Below are 22,298 nucleotides of genomic sequence, written 5' to 3'. Positions count from 1 at the left end.
CCCTAGCAGTCAGAGGCCTCGTAGCGGTTGGGGGCCCTAAGTGATTGCTTATGTTGCTGATGAGTGCATGAGTGCGCCTGTTGTCACTTTAATTTGCACCAAAACAGGCGGCCTTGTTTCACAATCGTTTATGCTTCGTAACTGGACAGATTGATATACATGAAGTTGAATTAACTTGATGTTTTACTGTGATGATGATGTTCCCTCAATTTTTTTTGAGCAGTATAGATGAATGGATAGATAGATACTTTACTGTTAATTAATCAGGTGAATAGGATTTCAGCCACAATCTGGGAGCAGTTTTCGATTAACTGCCTTGGTCCGGGACAGATTTGTCACCCTGATTGGCTGTGGATTAAGACCAGCTGCCTTTGAATTACTGGCAAAACAGCATGTACTGCCCATATTGATAGTCCAGTGAAAGCTAGTGTCTTTTCTTTTACTATTCAATGTTAATGTCTCATTGGCCCGAGCAAGGGCCTGTAGTTTCTCTCTTCCTGGCATTCGAAACAGAATGGGGAATGTGCTGATCTTACCCTTGGCTGGAGGAAATGGTTTCATCAGTGACTGCATCCTCTCATCACGTCAGTTTATTTTAAAAAGCCTATTATTTATTCAGCATCTTAGTGGATGCTGCTGTTGCTGCAAACGGCCTGGTCAGGCAAAACTGGCCTTTATTCAATTTGACCTGAACAGCAGCTTATTGCAGTATTGGATGGCAGAAGAAACTTACAAAAATCTCAGGCTGGAGCTCAATCTTCTCATGGATCTCTGAACTCCTGTTTGTGTGTATTAAATCAAGTGGAGAAAAAAAAATCCTGGAATGTCCTTTTCATTGAACTTTGATTAATTCGCTGATCTGGGCTCTCTTAAATCCTTAGTGTCCTGGTTTGTTCCAATCTGTTGGTTCACATTGAGATGAGGGGTTTGAAAATGGGGAGAGCTTTTCAATGTAGTATCTGTATGGGAAAGAACTGAGCACATTGAAGAGAGAAATTGCACTAGTCTAGTATTTCTTGGCCCAAATAAAGACCTGTAGTGTTGAATAAGTTGCTCACTGGCAATCAAGCTTGCTTCAGTCTTCGGGATCTCGGGTCAATCTCTTAACAAAGCTAGACTGTGTAGAAAATGCTGAATTTAAACATGTACAGAATTCATAGAACATGATGCTGCAACTTATTTTCAATCGGCAAACAAAACCTCCCTTTTTCTTACAAACGCTTTTTATTTTATTAAAACATTTTCTCCTACTCTTCTGCAGACTTGATTTGTCACTGCCTCACTAAGGGCTTGTTTTACGTTACGAGAGCGAGAATATAACACTCGATAGACTTTTGTTTGGTTTGCGTACACCGGCATGTTTGAGACCTACCAAACAGGATTGCGGCAGGCGTGAGCACGGCACATGCATTTTACACCGTGCAACACAATTTCCATATTACTTGCAAATTTCCTCGGGGGGGGCTCTATCGAAAATGTGGCTCATGCTACCAAGGAATAATCTAGCGTCTTGAGTCTTGTTTGGGTAGGTCTCTGAAAATGTTGCACAATGTAAACAAGCCCCAAGTCATTGCCGAGCAACGCGTGACCTGCTTTCATACTTGCTCAGATCAGGCAGACTTCTCTGCCCTTCCGCCCTAGTTGTCCTTGCTGTTTTGACGTACTGGCAACTAGATTGTCATGCTACAAAGGAGGAACCTGGCCTTATCGTCAGTGCTGATTCACCCCATTCTGCAGAGATTAGGACGTGGACTGTAGTCCGGCTGGAGAAAGGTCAGTGTGTCACTGCTCGGGCATATGGATATCCACGTTGAACGCTCCTGTACTGCTGACCTATGACATCAGCTGCCTTGTCAAGATGGCGAACATGACAGATCTCTACCAAGTCTTGCTTTATTTTAGAGTTTCGTGGCAGAGTTACTGCCACAGTTTTGTTGCGGTGTCGCATGCAGCCTTGAGTGTGACTAGTAACACTGTCTGCGATGAACTGAGATTCAGCGTTTGGTTGGAAGCCCATCAGAACCAAATGAGAACTTCCCCCTCTATTTTTTATTTATTTTTTACTCCTCGAAATTTGATCGACTTTTAGATTTTTATTTTTCCTTATTCGTCGACTTCTTATGGTCTGTAGAGATGTGCGAAAGACCGTCAGACAGACGGGACCACCTAACCCATCCGGCATGGGGTGGGTGGGGTGGTGGGTGGATAGCCAGAGGGATGCTGACCTTCCACCCTGGGAGTTGTATAATGAGCATTGCTAATGAAAGTAGGCAGATGAGACCCAACTGATAAGTGTGTGCGCGTGTGTGTGTGTGTGCGCTTTTCGGTGTGTGCACGGTTTTTTCGGTGTGTCTCAGTCACAGGAAACATTCATGCAGTCGTGAACCTTTAATGCAATCCCCTTTTCCACTTACCAGGAACAAACACATGCTAATGTGAGTGGGAGATTTTGCTGATTTATGTCATTTCACCATCAGATTAGAATGATCAGCTTCTCCCAGACGCATGCCATTGCAGATATACTGTGGAAATCTAATGAAGTAGCTGTGCAAATGTAGGCAAATGCTCGATGTGTTGTCTTACTTTAATTAATTAATCACTAAACCTGCGTTTTGCCCCATATCTAATTAAATTGAATGAAGAGGCCGAAAATGCTTGTCATTATGCAGTAACATGGGTTTTCAAGGTGTGTGGCTGCAGAACTGTGGCTCCAGTGACTATTCTCATATCTCTCTGATGAAGTCGACGAGTCTCCACAAATTCCCTTGGGCCTCCTTGAGTCACCCACAATGCATTGGGTTGTATTCACATTACGAAACTGGAGCCTGAACTTTGACCGGGTTGGCATAAGCTTTAGTGGAGTCTGTGGAGATGATAATGCATTGTTAGTGGAGTCGGTGGAGGCGGTAATGTATTGCTAGTTCAGGAAGGAAGGATACAATCTGCCGCGTGCCAAGTGGCTGGAGAGGGTAAGCTCTTAGGTACAGGATGAGATTGTATTTGGGGCCCTTTTTTTATTCTCTGCTCAAGTTAAAGATATATAGATATATATATTTTTATTTTTTTATTTATAGATCCACTCTGGTCAAATAAACACCGTCAGTGGTTGGAGGAAAGGTGACGCTGTGGGTTTTGATGGCATGCCATTTCCCACCAGAGAGAATGAATGGAGGAGCTGGTAAAGGGTGTGGGTGTGTGCGCGTATCCTGGTTAAGTAAAAAAAAGAACATCTCCACGTATTCCATAATCACCTAATAAATAACATGCTCGTTTCCTGTTTTGAGTTTGCCGGTGACTATGGAAAATGCCCTTACATGTCCTCAAGTCTTATATTCAAGGTTCCAACCTGGTGTGTCAGTGTTTTCACTTCTGGGTTACGCCTGACCTGGTTCACGTCGCGTTGGCCCCGTTCGTCCTTGTTTAAAAGGCTGTGTTTATTTGGAGTGCCAGTCATGTTTTCGAGGGGTCTTTTAGTACAATGAGTGTGATGTCATCTCCCTTTTTCCAGCCCAACCACCACCATTTAGTATGCCAGGGTACAATTGCCCCTCTGTTCAGTTCTAGTGACCCTCCAGTTTTTGGCAGGGGTGAGCAAACACCATGTCACTGGTTGAGTCAGTGTACAGTCTCAAATGATGGGAAGTTCAGTCTGTTTCAAGGCCATAATGGGACCCATTAAGATTATCGGCATCCTCCTTCAGGCCTCCGTGGCATCAAATGGTGGCGTTTCGCAATGAAGACCAAGCCTTACTACCTGCCATTTCCTACCTGTCGGAGGTAGCCAACAGCTCTTTTTTGTTTGGGAATGAGCTTCCTTTGAAGCTTCTGAGACATTTCACAATGTTACAGGCTGTTACTTAAATTTTAAAATCTTTATTCTTCAGTCGGACCCTCTGAATCGACGCCTCTGGAGAATTTGTGCAACTCATATCAGTGTGAAAAATGTAAATGATTACGAAGTTCTCTGTGGGATCCTTCACCTAACCACAAAAATGATACACCGAGTCAGAATGACAAAATGAAGATCCGATATATATGCTTGGATTCTGTTGGTCTTCATTTAGGCTTCAGCTCTGACCCACACATTCACCATCTGGGTCAGTGATTAATTAACCCATCCTACGACCTGGCAGCTGAGGTTTTCCCTTGGGTCTGTGTTCTTTGCCTGGGGTAATCATCCCATGGCCAGATCCGCCAGATTCTGGAATGGGAATTGCCACAAAAGAGCCGGGCCAGAGATTCTGCTGGAAGAAGTTGCCCGGTTGTTTGTGTCTTTTAAAGGTGACAATGGAGGGGAAAAGATTTTCCACTGCAGATATTACTCGTCGGACCCTGGGGGTGTAATGTACAGTTTTCTTACGACTCCCTTTTTTTTTTTACTACTTTGAGGTTTCTGGAGATTATCCGGGTTTGACCAAATGATATCTTTGGGTGCACTCAGGCAGCATTCCTTCACTGGTTGTCATTTGGACCTTCTGTGTGTGTAGAAATGTGTGTTGCGCCTTACCATCTCCAAAGATGAATGATTAAGGTCCACAGTGTTCTTAGAAGTTTTTTTTTAGTTTGTTAGTAACCTTCACCTGGTTCTGGCAAATGGGCCTTTTGAAGTTGTTTAGTCTAGCCCGTCTTTTATCAGTTTGGTGAAGTAAAATCTCTACTTTATGTCCAACTAAGTGGTAGTCTGTCCAGCAAAGTTTTACTCTGCCCTTCTCAGGTTTGGTTGGCTGACATGTCTAGACTGCCACGCTGGTGTTTGACCTTGTAATGCAGGATGTCTAGTCCTTCACTGATTGTTTGTTGGAGTCTCTTTTTAAGTACTACAATGAGTGGACCGTATTTTCCATCTGTCTGTGACGGCGTGTCTTTTTGAATGCTGGCGTGTTGCTCTGCTCCATGTTCAGCAATGGCTTTTGTTGTGACTTACAAAGGCTGGCTTGTGCTAATTATGTTGGCCTCACCTGGGAAGCGTGAATATAAGTGATGTATGACTCAGTGTAAAAATATCTTTAGGTTACGTCACACCTGGTCTAGACACCCAATGGGAGGACATTTAACAACACTGAGTAATCTTTTACCAGCCTAGTAATATAATGACAGTAATGTTTGCATGATAGGATATACCGTGGCCTTGTAGCAAGTCAAATGAAATGTATATTTACAAAACCAGTGTTTTTCTTATTTAACACGATCCAATTAGTTACGATAGACACGTGACCCATTTTGCCTGGATTTCATTTTTCGACGGCAAAGGTGTTTGTGGTTGATCTACCCTCATGTCGTACCTTCTTTCCAGTTTGGACTGGCACCTAGGGGAGTCGACCTGTCGTAATTCAGGGATTTTTGCAATGTCAGCCAAGGAACAGTAGACTTGTGACTCCGCGGGTTAGAAGCCCAAGGCCCTGTTAGTGTCTGTCTCGGCAGGATGTGACTAAGAGGAAAAAATTACCGTGACCTGGGAGGCGGTGACTTTCACATTTACACAGTATAATTGGCTTTTATCAAAGGCTGTAACGACACGCATGTTCGTTCAACTATATGGCGAGCCAAATCGAGGAGGAACAACTTGTTGTCTTGAGTTTAACAGCAATTTGTCATTCTGGTAGACCACAACAGTGATTGAGTGAGTGGTGTTAACGTTAACTATATGTCGCCGCCGCTTGACAAACCTGGCCTACGCGGCTACTAACACCCCAACATCACCCCAGAATCACCCCAACATCACCCCGGAGCAACACAAAACGTAAAGAAAAACCACATGACTCAAGTCTCCCCAATGCATTCAAGCAACCATCTAATCAGGCTTAATGAATGACAGTAGCAGCGGATATGCACTCCGGCCTGAGGTTCCGGCTGCGGTGTGGCCCTCCGGCCTGAGGTTCCGGCTGCGGTGTGGCCCTCCGGCCTGAGGTTCCGGCTGCGGTGTGGCCCTCCGGCCTGAGGTTCCGGCTGCGGTGTGGCCCTCCGGCCTGAGGTTCCGGCTGCGGTGTGGCCCTCCGGCCTGAGGTTCCGGCTGCGGTGTGGCCCTCCGGCCTGAGGTTCCGGCTGCGGTGTGGCCCTCCGGCCTGAGGTTCCGGCTGCGGTGTGGCCCTCCGGCCTGAGGTTCCGGCTGCGGTGTGGCCCTCCGGCCTGAGCTTCCAGCTGCGGTGTGGCCCTCCGGCCTGAGCTTCCGGCTGCGTCAGGGGTTGTGGGCCCTCCACCAGTAGCTCCTATCCGCTTGTTTTCCTATTTTTCTTCTGGCTGACTCTACACTATCTCCTCCTCCACGGATTCTTAATTTAATTTTTTCTCCCATGCTGACCGTGGTTATGTAAACTGCCCCCCCCCCCACACACACACACACACACACACACACCTAATCCAAGATGCCGTTTGGCCAGGCCCTGTACTCCAAGCGATAGCTCCCACTAAGCCCGTTGTTTTGATTACAATGTGGAATCTGATCTCAGGCTCGTTTCTGTTTTCTCCCAGTCTAGGCCTGGTTGGTAAAAGCGGTGGAGTTGCGGGGGGGGGGGGGGGGGATGGGGGGGGGGGCGGGCGATGTGAGGCAGGTGGTGGGTTCGTGGGAGGAAGGTGTGTGCGTATGCGTGCGCGAGCTGTTTGTATCTCTCGCAGCAAAGCAGCCGTTTCGATGATACAGCAAACCACCGTTCTGTCACAGAAACCATGTCCTTTTCATTACGACTCTGATTTGGATATCTTTTCTTTTAAGTTGGTTGTCCCACAGAAGAAGACATTTAGGAAAGACTCTGGTAGTTTTTCATGACGTTTTCATATTTTTCATCCTTCAGTCTCCCCCCGTTCAGCGCCAACTGGTGTCATAGTGATACCGTTTTTTAATTTTTTTATTCTCGATTCAGTTTCAGACCTGCGCCTGGTTAGTAAGTTGCTCGGGAAATGGTGAAGAAACCTTGAGTAAACTTTAATCAGACATTAGTCCGGGTCTTTCCCAGGTTATCAGACCGTAACCTTTTGTCGTCATTAGTTCCCTGAGCTGTCGGCGCGTTTGTCAAGGCTGCAGGAGAAGCACTCTGCTAGACGATGTTCTGAGCACCGTTTAAGCACAACTTCGCTCACCCTGTGGCCTTTAGGCTTGAACCCCGAACTGCCTTATTATGGTCTATCTTCTCACTGGGAAATGTCTGTGGGGGGTTGTTATTGCAACTTGTGCATGCGCACACACAAACACACACACACATTGCAGTCAGACTGAGGGAGTGGTGTTTTGGTTGATAGTGTGAGGCCTCCTGATATCCAGTAGCTCTCCCAGAGCCAAACAACAGTGCCCCGCCTCAGTGTTTACCCAGCTGCTCAACGTACGCATGCACACGCACCTCCCTCCCCTCCCCCTCCTGCCCCCCCCCCCCGCCCCGCCCCCATAACCCTACAAGAAATGAGTAGCTGAGCGTCAGATTAGAGAGGTGATCGGCCATAGCCAAACAGGAAACAGTCGCCCGGCTGGGGAGTTGTGTGAACGCAGCCGAACTTTACCCCCAACTGGGAGACACGTGGGGAACGTCACATGCCCTGGCGTGACACAACCACAGTCCAACAGGCAACCAGACCCCCGTCCCGTCAGTGGAGTCCCTTTTAAACCCACTGTCCAATGCTACATTATTGACGCGTTCAGATGGAATAGATAAATGTCACCAGTGAGTAAGCAATGCATTGTCCTGAGACAACTGTGTCCTGCTTTGATTTAGTGTAGGGAAATGCCATGCTAATAACGGGGCTGCCCAATGGGCTCTGCTTCGTGTATTGTTTCAGTCGGGCGCATTGATTTATTGTCATATTTTGTGCAACTGAGGTCTGTGCCAAGATCCATGATGGTGGCCATGTGCCCAGATTGACTGTATAACTCTGCAATGTGTGTGTGTGTGTGTGTGTGTGTGTGTGTGTGTGTGTGTGTGTGTGTGTGTGTGTGTGTGTGTGTGTGTGTTTATATAACCACTTCTTCACTCGTTGACTCACTTGTGGGTGCATACAGAGAGAAATGCAGAAGGCCTACTCACATCGCACGCACACACCTACTTAACAGGCACGCGCGCACTGCATCAAACTGCTAGGAGCTGCTGGACTAGGGTTTTGGGAGGGCTGGCAGAGTTGGAGGCCTGTAAGCATAAGAGATCTTGTCAAACACTGAGCTGTGCGATAAGGAGCTTGGAAAAAAATGCACCTGCGTTTACAAAAGCAGACAGGCTGGTTCCCTGCTGAGATTGGCTGCCAGTCCAAGGCAGTGTCTGAACAGTGAGGTAACCAGGACCTGTGTCTATGACACGGCCAAATATGGCTTCTCTCTCAGAGGTTTTCTTAACATAGGAAGTGCCTTGTGCTTGTGCCCATAGACGTCTAAAGACCAATGTCTGCTCAGATCAAGTAAAGCAACATTCTATCTAAAACTTTTTTTTATTTGTAATTTTTCCGTCCGTGTCAGTGGGAGTTTCAGCTTCACCCTTTGTCCTTGTGATCACTAACATCCAGCTTTCTAACTAGTGTTTGCATTCATAAAAACATGTCACACACCACTACAGTATTGCCCAACATCAGATTCTGATGAAGAGAAGCGTCAGCCCGCGTCAATGATTCTCTCACTACCTTGTGGTGCGCGATGGGGGTGGGGTGTGGAAATGTCTGCCGTTTTAGGGTGTGGGTGTGATGGGGTTTGGCCGTAACTGCACTGTCTGTGCCGTCAGGGGAGATTTGACAGCATTGGACCTCCACCCAAAGTAATACTGTAATGGTTTGACACTGTCCCGTGTCAGATGTTCTTCCTTTTTGTCCGGCCATTTTTACACATTAAGTATTTTCCGTCTACATGATAGATATCTTCAATAAGAGTTTTCCGTTGGTCTGTTTTAATCTGGCACAATACAATGACTACATACCTGTCCAAAATGAGGTTAGATATGTATTAAAAAAAAAGACTCATAGGAAGATAATCCGTCAACCAACAGCCCAACCGCTAAACAGTCTACCAGTAGAGCGACGAGTTTAACAGTACAGTGGAATAGCTATGTTGACGCTCTGTTTTTAGAAGAGCAAATGTCTCTTACTGAGTGAGTGCCTGATGGTCTGACTACCTCTTGTTAAATAGCCTAGTGGATAGAGACGTGGACTACTGAACAACACGTTCTGCGTTCGACTCCCGTCACAGTCAAAACTAATTATGCATTAGGATTTGTTCAGGATAGACAAACGTGACTGGCTACACGGTTCTCTCATAATTTTTCTACCCTGACAGGTTTGTAGTTGTGAATGTTTGGCCCTGTCCATAAACTGACTGGAGAACCGGTCCATGTGGATGTGTTGGCACTTGCAACTGGAGATCAAGCGATATAGTGGAATGAAAACCCACAATATCTTTTCAGATTTCCATGTTGTTGTCTTTTTTTTATTTATTTTTTTGCTTTCTTAATTTTGGCTGATCACTTTTTTTTTTTTATAAATGAAGAACAATATATTCCACGTGCTGGGAAATGCCAATGGAACTGCACAATAGTGTTTATACTTGTTATATTCAAATATAATGGTGCTTCTTAAGAATGCGACTTTATACAAACATGAGATTCATGGTCAGTATTATTTAGTCTCTAAAGGTTTGTATGTATGAATACAGGGGAACTGCTTCCTGTACACACAGTGCCACTGCATACACAAACACTTCTGGAAGAAAAACCCAAGTATGTGTTCAACATGAGTTTAGCAGTTTTTTAGAACTATTCTTTTATTTCTGGCTGACAGTACGTAGGAAGCTATGTTGCCGTTAATAATAAAAAAAAAAATTGACTATACTGAAAGTAATTTTTTCAGTGATTCACGAATGGCTAATAAGCTGTTAAAAGGAAAAAGCCATTCATTTCATAGATGCTATTTGTGGTGGAGGTAAACTTAGTCAGTTTAACACAATGCTTAATGGTGTCTAGCGAAATATTACTTTGCGTAGCGTAAATGGGTGACAAAAATATGTAATGTCGAGACGCTATACCGACACTAAATCAGTCTGCAGTTCTGTGGTGTAGAGGCTAAATACAGAGCCTCTCATGTGGGTGACCCAGGTTCGAATCCCGTGCGGGCAACAACATTCATCACTTTCTGTTGCGGGCCGGCTGAACTAGGCTTGGCTGGTTCCTTTTCGGTTTTCACAGTCCTAAAGCGAATCGTGTTGGTCCGTTATACATTCGACTTTTTTCTATTTGTTGCTTTTCATTTTAAACAATGTATTCCTTTCCATTTTACTTCCAACCCCCCCGCAGGCTGGTTTGAACCCCCGGATCTGCAGTGTCTTTTTTTTTTTTTTTTGTTTCTTCAGCAAGGTGACTTTCCTTTAGCGAGAGGAGCAGTATTCATAACAAGCAGGCCGAAATAATCAAATCATGTCTGTTTTTCCCTCTCCGTCGTTTACTGCGTCTGTCTGGTGAACGATGGCCCGGCTGTAATTCGATCGCCGGGCCCGAATCAAGGAGAGGGAGAGACTGATTCAGGAGTCCACCTCCGTTCCCCCCCGTCCAATGTCACCTCCACCCATCCTTTGCTTCTTCCCGCGTTTGCGGAAATGGTGCAGAATCGTAATCACCGCTTGACCGTTTCCCGTGACTTTCACGTGGGAGACTGTCGACGCTCTCACTCTTTCCCTTTATTAACTTTTTTTTCCGATCTAATGCGCCGTTGCTCAAGTACAGAACCTTCTAAAGGGTATTTAGGGCAGGAGGGGATTTGAGGTGTGGTTCCTCTCCCTTTGATGTAGTGGACTTAAGTCCTGCACTGGCAAAAGAGGAGGACTACGAAGAGGCAGAAATGGGTCATTCCCCTGGCAGGTTTGTAGTGGTGAATGTTTGACCCTGTCCGTAAACTGACTGGAGAACCGGTCCATGTGGATGTGTTGGCACTTGCAACTGGAGATCAAGCGATATAGTGGAATGAAAACTGACTAAATCTTTACAGATTTCCATGTTATTTTTTTATGCTTTCTTAATTTTTGCTGATCTTTTAATTATTAATGAAGAACAATATATTCCACGTGTTGAGAAATGCCAATGGAAGGTGCCTGCACAATAGTGTTATACTTGTTGTGTTATATTCAAATATAATGGTGCTTCTTAAGAATGCGACTTTATACAAACATGGGATTCATGGTCAGTCTTTTTTTGTCTCTAATGGTTTGTATGTATGAATACAGGGGGAACTGCTTCCTGTACACACAGTGCCACTGCATACACAAACACTTCTGGAAGAAAAACCCAAATATGTGTTCAACATGAGTTTAGCAGTTTGTTATAACAACTCTTTTATTTCTGGCTGACAGTACGTAGGAAGATTTGTCGATATGCCGTTTAAAAAAAATAAATAAATCAATGGTGGTTGGATGGAGGCCTTGGTGCTAATTGGATCTTTGTACGTCAACTGGGTCGTGGCCTGCATTGCATTGTGGTTGGTTTTGTTATTCAAATGTATTAAAATCCGAAAATATGCCAACCCGGTCATGTGATCCGCTGTGGTTGTTTTTGTTCATTTTTGTTTTTGGTTGCTAGGTTGGTCTTTGTTGTTTTTGGGTAGTGAGGGTCTGTGAAGGCTTTTTAGTGTGTTTTTGTCTGGCAATGTGTTTTCTAAATGATGAACCTTAAACACATGGCGTCTGTCTCTCCTGTCTGTCTCTCTTTTTCTCTCTTGTCTCACTCCTCTCTGTCTGCACATAAATACATGTACATTAGCATTGGAAAGTATTCAGACCCCTACACTTCAGTTTTACTGACTGATTTTATAATTGACTGCCACAAATATGCACAGAATACTCCACAATGACAAATGTGACGACACTCTGAATTGAGCTCAGATGCCTCCTTTGGTCTTTTGATCATCCTGGATGTCTCCAGAACTTGATATGGGGTCCTTCTGGGGCAAATTCAATTGACTTGGCATCTAGAAAGGAACAACACAAACTGTCTATATAAGTTGCCATACCTCACACTGCATGTCAGAGCACAAACCAATGCATTAAGTCCACGGAGCTCTCTGTAGATCTGACACTTTGTGTTGAGGCATAGATCCGGGGACGGTTCTAACAAAGAAAGCTGAAGCATTGAACGTTCCCAGGAGCACCGTGAGCTTTATGGTTGCCTAAAGGACTCTGAGAGGAAAATGAGGGAAATTTTATCTGGTCTGGTGAGACCAAAATCAAGGTATTTGGCATGAATACCGAGCGCTACATCTGGCAAAACCGATCCCTTTGTTGAAATGTGTAGGGAGCATCATGCCCTGGGGATGTTTCTCAGCTGCAGGGACTAGGAGACTGATCAGATTTGAGAGAGGAATAAGTCTTTGAAGAAAACCTGATCCAGAAAGCACACGTCTTCAGACCGGGTGAAGATTTACGATTAATCTTTCAGCGTGACAACATGGTGCTATCAATTTGTTTTTCTGTGAGGATCTTCAGAAAGGAGGCTCTGTTGATCTGGCCCCTCCCCCGTCCTGCCCCTGACGTTCACCTCTCATTAACCGGGCTCAATCCCTCTCCTCTCACCCCCTGAGCCTGACGGAAGAGCCTAAACCGAGAGATGGACAAACGTACAGGAAACGCCGGAGAGGGAGAGAAAATAAATGTGAAAATGTGTGAGTCAGAATTATATTATCGCCAGCGAGGGAGAGTGTGAAAGACAGAGGGGAGAAAGCAAGAGGCTGAGGCAGTTGGCGAGACAGCAGGAGAGCGGAGCCAGGGGTTGGAGAAGATCTTTGTTCTGTGGCTGACTGAAAAACCCCTCAGAGGTACAGTTAAACACACATGGGTCTGATCAATAATGAACGCTGGTCCACAGGTGCTTAGCCTGGAGACACACGTGCGAGCGTGCACGCACACACGTGCACGCACACTTCTGCCCGTCTCCCAGGGATCCAATGCAAGCTGACACATTGGGCTGCGTCCGCTCCTTTCCCCCTGTATGCTCCTGCCTCAGACAGGCCTCTCCAATTAGAGGCACTTCAGGAAGCCTTGATTAGGACCCTTCAGCCTGGCTCGTTGGAGGACTGCCTCGGGTCACAGTTAGCACACTGACAGTGGTGTGCGTGCGCGTAACTCATGGGGAACACAGATTTCTGGGGCCGGGTTCGGTCCGTTCATCTCCCTCCTGCATCGGAAGTACCGTTCTCCCCCTTCAGAAAGTCTTCACCGGGACGCGGCACCGAGGCTCTGAGGAAACGACAGGCTGTCGGAGGCATGTGTCTCTGTGGCTGATCTGAAGTGATGTGTTTGGTTTCTTCAGCTGTGTCCTGGGTTCAGCGTGGCCAGCGGAGACAGAATAATGACCAGTAGTTATCTGTCTGTCAGCTCTACTCCCCTTTCAGTTTCTGGGAGTGCGAATGTGTCCGTGGTGACTGGACTGACACACGGGGGGTTTCCTGTTTCAACTGAGTCTGTGCGCCTGTCTCTGGGTCCCTGTGGGCGAAGGAACACTCTGATACACCCGGGTCCCCCCCAAACCTCGGACCGTCTGAACACACCCCGTTTTGAGGCCCGGCCACTACATGCGTCAGACTACATCCATTGTGGAACGATGTGAGTGTTTTGGGCTGGGGGGGGTGTGCATATGTTTGAATATGAATTGAAAGTAATTTACTAGCACCCCCTAACCCTTCCTTTAAGCTTACACAAACCTGCCGCCTCAACACCACACTAACACACTCAATACACATGCGCTCACCGCACACTCGCACTGTCTCAAACCGTCTTATTTCTGGTCAGCAGCAGGGGGTGATGGGTTGGTGGAGGGGTGTCCATTGTGGTTTAAATACCCCTGATACTGGAACAGAAGGAGTAAGAAACCCTGGATAACCCCCGTTATAATGCAACCTCTCTCGCTGTCTCTTTGTCTTTCTCTCCATTCAGCATGATTTTAAAGGGCTTTGTTGGCACGGGGAGACTGTCTTTACATTGTCCGAGCAAGTGAAAAGTAGGAGAAATTTAACAAAATATCTGAAAATGATACTGTTTGCACGGAGTTAAAACTCCCTACCTACTTAATGGATGGAAATGACTGTTATGAATGACCAAAGATTTTCTGTCTCCTGAGCTCTGTTTTTCTGTTGATGGGTTTGCAGCTTTTTTCCCATCTTTCTCTCTTTCTGTCTCTCTCTCTTTCTGTCTCTCTCTGTTTCTGTCTCTCTCTGTTTCTCTCTCTCGGGTCCCTGCATTTTGACAGGGACCCAACCGTCGAGGTGGCTCATTCATCAGGGCCTGTCTCCAACCCCCTCCACTCTCGGGTTGGTTTGACTGGTCCCTCAGGGAGAGGAGTGGGCTGGACCATTTCCACACAGCTGGAGGGGTGGGGATGGGGGCGGGGGAATCCACTTTGCTTGATTTTATGACCAGACCTTGTATGGATTTTCTTTCAGTCACAATGTAACGGAGGAGGGGGTCAGTTGTACCTCCACTGGCTTTGTGTTGTATATTATGGGGGTTGGGGGGCGTGTGTGTGTGTGTGTGTGTGTGTGTGTGTGTCTGTGTATTAGTCCGAGTGATTCTTCATTGGCGTGAAGGTGTGGATGTCCAACCCCTCTGTCTGTCAGCTGGGTACATGACACCGTATCCTATTGATCGTATTGGAAGCAATATTAACCGGTTTGTAGGCGGGGTCTATGTATGTAGAATGCCCATATATGGGCGGGCAGGGTCCTATTGAACCGAGACCTTGGACGCCACCTTGCGTGTGTCCAGTGCTCATTGGGCAACGTGATATTTCCAGGCAACAATGTTGGGGGGGGTTGGGGGGGGGGTCATTTTGAGGAAGGTGAGAAGTTCCTTCTAAACCATGTTGGAGGAAAGTATCTGGTAAGACGAGGTGAGGAATCAAGGAAACGTATGGAGAAATGTACTCTCTCAGAGCGTTGGTCCTTGTTGAATAGCTTTCCGTGTCCCATGTCCTTATCGCCCAACGGTCTCAGCCAATGAGCTGCTGTACCCAAACGTACATTTGATGACGTGTGACCTAGCCATACAGATCATAACCTTTGGACGGCTTCGTCAGTGGTATTTCCAAGGTATTTTTGAGTGGGTTCATGGTTTAAGTCCTTAACTGAAATCTTCACTGCCAACGGTAGAGAACAGGGAGTCCTTTGCCAACGGTAGAGAACAGGGAGTCCTTTGCCAACGGTAGAGAACAGGGAGTCCTTTGGGACCGGCTGTAAGGCCAATTAGACATTTATTTTCAGCGTGTGTAAATATCCTCCCGCCTCGTTGTGGATGGAGAGATGATTAAACAGGAGCCGTGTGTGTTCCTCATAGTATCAGCTCAGGGAGGTCTTGGGATTTATTTAGATATGAATGGTGATGTAGTAATGTTGTGTCTTGCATTCCTGTATAATGAGGTGTGTGCGCGTGCGTGCGTGTGTGTGTTGTCCTCGGACTCCGATGTATAGGTCTGTTCTATTAGAGGTGTGAAACTTGACTGTGAAGTGTTATCTCTCCCCTCCCTCCTTCAAAGTGCACAGACACACCACAGACACACACACACACACAAATGTTGTCGTTCTTTGTCATTGTCGCGTGTGGTGTTGTATCAGCTTCAAGGATCTTCAGTACTAATCTAAATACCTCCCCACTGTGTAATAACTAGACACATGTTGTAGTATCTAGATAACATGGCTAGTGGCTATAGCACTAAAACTAACGTTGTTTGTGGGAAGATTAGTAAAACACGAGTACTGACTAACAAATTAAATAAACCTAAAATGGCTTACTCATCCACTTGAAACAGTTAGAATTGTCACTTAAAGACAGTGGAACATCTCGACAACTGGAAGTGTTTTACAAGGCGACCGGCCCAATGCTAACACCCATTACAACGATCAGTCTTTTTGTCCTTCATACATTTTACCCAGCAACCACCTTTTTCAAGGCTTTTCTCTGCAGTACGCCGCCGTGTCCGAAAGTTCTGATCTTTTCAGCCTGAATAAATCTCTGAAACCTTTATTTATTTAAATGCCCACTTGATTACACATTCCATGTTGTCTTGTTTTAATCAAGTCGGGCATAATTTAAAGGGTCTTGAATGGTGCTACTTCCCCTCTGGGGCATAGGTGGGCTCTCAAGCCTTTTGAGGGGAGGTTGGTGGTGCCCCCCCCAAATATCCCCGAGTGTGAATGTTGGAAGTACAAGCAGTGATTCCCATCTTCTTCCCATACTTAAAACTGAGCACTCATGGGTGAACGTACGGTAACATTCCCGGAACCAGCTTCACAGTAAGAAGGGCTGGAGTGGAATGAAAGCGAAGAGAGGAGTGAGTTGCCAGTGGAGATGAGACGACAAAAAGAGTGAGAGAGAAGTCAATGAAAGGTGTACATAAGTGATTAGAAATGGGTCATTGGAGAACAGGCCATTTGAGGCTGGAAGACACACATTCGATCTCTGATCTGTCAAAGTGGATTAGTAGTTTAGATCTGTAAGGGTTTCTCACAGGCCCAAAATGTGGGTACTCAAATGAGGTTTTAATATATGTGACTGTTTTTGCTGCATCACATACAGCAATTAGTTGCATCACATACAGCAATGTTTGAGGTTTAGAAGGAGTGACCTGCTAATTCCCTGTTCATATATGAGCTTCATACCGATATCAGGGGTGGTAGTTGGAGTTGTTTCAGGCATTTCGTTGGTGACAGTGACATTTTTTTTTTTGCGGTGACTAAAGCATCATTTTTGTATTTTTACACCAACATAGTGTGAAACACACTCAACAAACACTAGGCCTATGTAGGTTGATCTTGATGGGGGAGACAGTGTTTCCTCCATCTTTAACCCACATGTTTCCATGACATTTCCATTATTTGGGGTTGCGTTCCTTTAACACATTCATGCCAAGGGAGTTGGTAGAGACCTGTCAGGAGAAGGGAAGAGCAGGAAACAACAGAAAATACATGTGGTTGAAATTAGTGTTTGAATAGAGCAGTGAGACAGACAGACAGACAGGCAGACAGACCGATACAGAGAGAGACACAGACTCAGACAGAGAACAGACTGAGAACAAGAGGCAAAAGAACAGACGGATGATCTGAAGGACAGAGGCACGCCTCCTCAATGTCCTCATGAAAATAAATCACATCCTCCCTCCCAAGCTAATAACCAGTCACTTTCAACAATTTATTAGCTCTGTTTCACCTCTGTTGTGAAACGGTCAATAAGAAAATGTCTCAAGGTCTTATCAGCAGACCGATGCAGAGATGGACTGAATGGAGTGTGAATATGATGGATAATGCAGAAATGATAATGTAAGCTGTCTTGCTGCATTTACTGCACTTGGATCTCCCCTTTGTTTATGTACTGCAGTGTCTTAATTCATTCCTTCTGTGCCACAGTGTGGTCTGACATGATCTGTACAGGCCTTCTGTCCTTAATGTTGGCGGTGTTGTGTGGTTTGGAATGGAGCTATTTATCGTTTTCTACCCAAGGTCAGGCTGAGGCGTCGGTGTTTAATCCAAACCCTGTAAACAGGAGCGGTGCGCTGAGCTGAGCTGCCGCGATGACAGTCTGGGGATAAATCCAGTTCGTCATGCTCAAGTCCAGTTTGCAGTGTTTTGCGGAGCCGTGTGGTGGCTTGATGTGATGATCCCCTCCTGAATTATTAAACCCTTTGGGTAACGATTAGGCAAGATTTATAACCCTCCCCCCGCCAAAAGGATTGTTGTTTGTAAGCTTCTTTTGAGTTCCTATGTCCAGAACACAAAAATGGGGAACTGTTTTAAGTGTTAACCCGTGATTTCCTGTTACACATAAATGAAGTGACGCACACACGAAACTTGTCATCTGTCGTCTGTCGACGCGGGCGATGTCTGAGAACACAAATGAAATGAGGCAAAAGGTTGTTGACCTGAATACTTAAGGCACTGGCTGTTAAAGAAATAACTAACACATCTGAAAAAGCACACAACAAACCCCTTTGCGATGGCCATCCCCTTCACCTGACCTGAAACCCCATTGAAAACCCGTGCAGTGAGCTGAAGAGGCGCGTCCACAGTCAGGGACCAAGAACTGAAGGTCCTGGGGGGGATTTTGCATGGAAGAACAGTCTCCAACGCCTGTGTTCGCCCACCTCGTCATTGTAAGAGAAGAGTCCGTGCTGCAATCTCGCCAGGGGAGGGTGCCGAAAGTTGTAAAGCAGTGCTGCCAATCATCTGGGTGGACATGTTTCTGAGAGGATTTCCTGATGTGTTATTTTTTGTTTTTGGTTGTTGTTGCCTTTTTACATCCGAGATTGAATTGCTCTCAATTCTTGTGTGAGTTCAAGCTGACAAACAACAATGTAATTAGTGCTATTTTTTTTTTCTAAGGGGGCCAATAATTCTGGAGGGCTCCAAGTATTTGTAGATATCTGTCATATAACTTATCTGAGGCTCCAGCCTGTCAATTAGTGCTTCACTAGTTCCATAACCACAGGGGGTCCAACCCCTTGATCTCCTTTAACACACAACCACACGCAGTTTATGGACAAAGTAGTTGACTGGAGGTGGTGGTGTGGGACAGAGGCTGTGGTTGAACAACCCCTACCCAGACCAAGTGGAGTGGTCCTGGGTTAGCGAGACTGGTGCATCAGCCAGCCATGGCAGCAGCTCCAGGCAAGCCACAGGCCAACCATCCAGATCTCCAGGAATCTTTGGCATTTCTCAGAGCCTGGAGACTAGACCTTAGGGGTGATATATGAGGACGTGTTAAGGTCAACATTTATGGCCATGTGCCCTGTGTGCACACTGGAGTGGAAGACTCACTAACACAAGTTCCACTGGGCCAGGTTTAAGTGTCTTATCAAAGGTTTTTGATCCGTCTTAAAAACCACATCAGCCATTGACTTCTCATCAGGCAACATAGCCTTTATAACATGGCCTTAATAAATTGATCATTTCGGATGTAGGCTACTTGAACTGGGTCAAACACTTTTTCCTCATCAAACTGACCTTAACAAGCAGTCAGGTGTGCTGGATTCCCAAATCCGCTGTGAAACCCTTGGAATGGAGAGTCATTTATTTTATAAACAACTTGCAACACAAATATAATTCCCCAGGTCAGTGCTTTCAACACAAGATGGGAACTCTCCTCAGATTGAGAAACTTATTTTGAACCGCCATCAACCGACTTTCATCTGAAGCGATTTAAGATGATATACTACAAATGGCTGAATAAATCAATTACCAATCTTTAGTTTTATTTGCGAGTACAACAGAAAGTTAGTCCTTTTCAACACCTGCCAAACACTGACTTTTCTGCCAGTTTGAATCCCAGTCTTGAAATGTTGTTTTCTTCCTTTTATCAAAAATAAATCCATCAGCATCCCTTGAGGCAGTATTGCCGGTTTAATTCTCTACGCCACCTGGCAGAGATGGCAATAACAGAACACAACAGCTGTTTGTCAAAATCCTCAAGTTTTCATTACTGAACTGTAAGGAAAGTTGTTGAAGTCCAGTTCATTTAAAGTACATGGATGTTTATGAGACGGAGAGGCAAATGATGTCCCTCAACCGTGTCCCAAGAAGGCGCTTGTTCTTGAAAGCAGTGAAGAAAAGATGCATTGAATAATACTGGAGCAATTTTTCTGAGTTTCTTCATGGAGCTGTCTTCTTTTCTAGGTGGTTTCTTTTCAAAATGTCTGGCCAAACACTTAATGTATGGTATATTTTGTTTTGACTTTAGTTGCAGTCGTCTGTCTGTGTCTTGCGTAATGTTTCCTGCACTACATCTGTGGATGTTACAACAGTCCCTATTCTTCAGTCTTCCTTCTATGACTCTTCCTTCAGTGAGAGAGAGTAAACATAGTCTTTTTCTCCACAGGGCTTCATCTGAACAGTCCTGAGTGTCTTTCTCGCCTCGTCTCGCCCCTAAGCTGCCCTGATGTGAAGGAGCTGGACAGGTGGACGCCACAGGTAACTGTCCAAAGGAAAGGAAACGCCAGACATGTACAGTTTCTTAACAGGGCATTGTGCGACACTGTTAGTAGTATTATTGCAGTCACTTGGATTACCATTAGCAATCCTCTGTCTATATCGTGGTCATATCCTGTGTGTGATGCAGATAAGATGGCACTGGAGAAAGATGAGTCCCAAGCACACCATGTTAGCTCTGAACTTCTCATGTCAGCATTACGGTCGGATGTAGTCCGCACCAAATATAATTACAAACAGATCATTCCAGCGGGAGTAAAATCGAATGATGACAGGAAGCCATTCTGGAAGATTTAGACGTAATCATGCTATTTTCCTCCGGCTCATAATCATATGCCCTTGAACTAAAGAAATGGACCGAAGCCATTATACTCTGCCTCAACTTGTCCAGTAAGAAAGATGGTTCCTTTTGTGCGTGTTGCTACGTGGTGCCTGGCCATCTCGACAGCCTCACTCCGGTCGGCTACTACGGTGACCCTGGCGTCCTACCATTTTATGGCATCATCTTCGCCCCTGGGAATTTATGCGGTGCTCTTTGCTGGGCACAGTAAGCTCTCCACACCCTGCGTTTAATGAAGGCAACATTATGGAAAAGTGGCGTTTGGGCACAGCAACACAGAGGCTCTTTGTTGACGACGCTCACATTTACTCTTTTCTCTCTGTCTCTTTTCTCTCTGTCTCTTTTCTCTCTGTCTCTTTTCTCTCTGTCTCTTTTCTCTCTGTCTCTTTTCTCTCTGTCTCTTTTCTCTCTTCTTTTTGCTGGGCTGCGTAAGCGGAGCTGGCCAAGAAGAGTGAATGTCTCTTACTGAGTGACTGACTGATTGACTGCCTGAGTACACCTTGTTAAATAGCGGTTACAGAAGCGGAACTGTAAACTATAGGTCCCGAGTTTGTATCTCCTCGCAGGCGAAGCGAATTATGCATTATTCCGTATAGACAAACTTCGCTGGCTAAAACCTTCAGTATCTACATTATCGTAAGGCTGAAATAAAACAGTTTACGGTTATATTGTGACTGTTTCTGGTGGATTTTCGGTGCATGCATTTTGGGTCAGGTTAGACGAACACATTTGCTGGCTACAACATAGTAGTTACGTTATAGTAAGCCTTAACCTAAACTGTATACAGTTATATTGCTACTGTTTCTGGCATGGAAAGTTTTCAGTCTCGCTAGAAATTGCTAAATTCTTATGATTATTCCTAGGAAGTTAGTAGATACTAGTAAGCCTATTACTGGCTAATAAGCTGTTAAAATGGCCAGTGGCAAAAGCAATACAGTTCATAGATGCTATGGTGGAGGTGAAAGTAACACAATCCTCAATGGTATCTAGCGACTGCTGGAACGTGTAATGCAGTGGTGTAGTGATTAAAGACAGTGCCTCTCATGTGGAAGACCTACATTCGGATCTATTGAGAGCAATGACATTTATTAATTATTTCTGGTAGATTCCACGATTCTCTCGTCTTTTCACTTGATGATAAAGTTAGTTATCGTCACCTTTATTGATAGTTATTGTGTCCGTGTCATTCACAAATGAAAGAAAAAAGTATGTTGTTATGCCAGGAAAGTAAAAAATGTTTTTATGCCATGAAATGAAATAGCTTTGGCAGACTCGCTAGCAATGGCTCAATTCTTATGACTGTTCCAGTAAGTTAGTAGATACCGGTAAAGCTTATTACTGGCTAATACGATGTTAAAACGGCCAGTGGCAAACACCATACATAGACACTATTTGTATGGGAGGTAAACTTTGTAAAGAAACGTTAGTCAGTTTAACTGTATCAGTGTCAATCGCGAATGGCCAATTTACTGTTAAAACGGCCAACGGCATTAGAGGATTTATTCAGGATCGACACAAGGCTGTACTGACAACAGGCAAATGGTCAGCTCTGTGGTGTAGTGGTTAACGACAGCCTTTCAAGTGGGCGACCCGGGTTTGAATCTCAAGAGGGCAAAACTTTCTATTGCGGGCCGGCTGAACTAGGCTTGCCAGGTTTCTTGTTTCTCTCTCCTTTTTCTCTCTGTTTCTCCCATCATTTCCCATCATGTATAACAAAGTGTTAGGCCCAGAACAAAATGAATGATTTGTCCAAAGACCCATACGCTTTTAAAATCCTGTATTGACCTGCAAAAGCCCACGCTTTTCTACAGCCAATGCCTCCACTTCAGCTCCGATGAAAAGATTTTTTTACTGGACTACCTTGAAAAGAGGATTAGCCTTTTTATTTTTTTATTTTTTATCGAGATGGAGCTGGTTGGCTCACGGCTGCTCGGAAATACATTTATGGACCGGTTGTTCAGTATCTTAGGACTGTGTTTGTGTGTAATCCTTTGTATAGCCTGATTTACGGTCCAGCTTGTTCCACGCAAATCCAAGCGTGTCAGAAGTA

General features: G+C 45.2%; 1 protein-coding gene across 6 annotated transcripts in view; it reads left to right on the top strand.

The window, feature by feature from the left end:
- plxnb1b (plexin b1b) overlaps nt 1-22,298 on the top strand; it is an 88,933-nt gene that overhangs the window by 13,146 nt on the left and 53,489 nt on the right. For 4 of the 6 annotated variants that reach the window (XM_013138132.4, XM_029113905.2, XM_034287194.1 and 1 more), the window contains exon 2: nt 19,799-19,890. The gene's annotated coding sequence lies outside the window, so the exon portion shown is untranslated. Of the gene's footprint in view, nt 1-13,461; nt 13,544-18,235; nt 18,253-19,798; nt 19,891-22,298 lie in introns of those variants that run through there. The other 2 variants (XM_029113903.2, XM_029113906.2) reach the window with 2 other exon arrangements.

Source organism: Esox lucius, chromosome 17 (assembly GCF_011004845.1).
Source record: "Esox lucius isolate fEsoLuc1 chromosome 17, fEsoLuc1.pri, whole genome shotgun sequence".
NCBI classification, from domain to species: Eukaryota; Metazoa; Chordata; class Actinopteri; order Esociformes; family Esocidae; genus Esox; species Esox lucius.
Note: the sequence above shows the minus strand (reverse complement) of the source record. Positions and strands in the feature narration are given on the sequence as shown.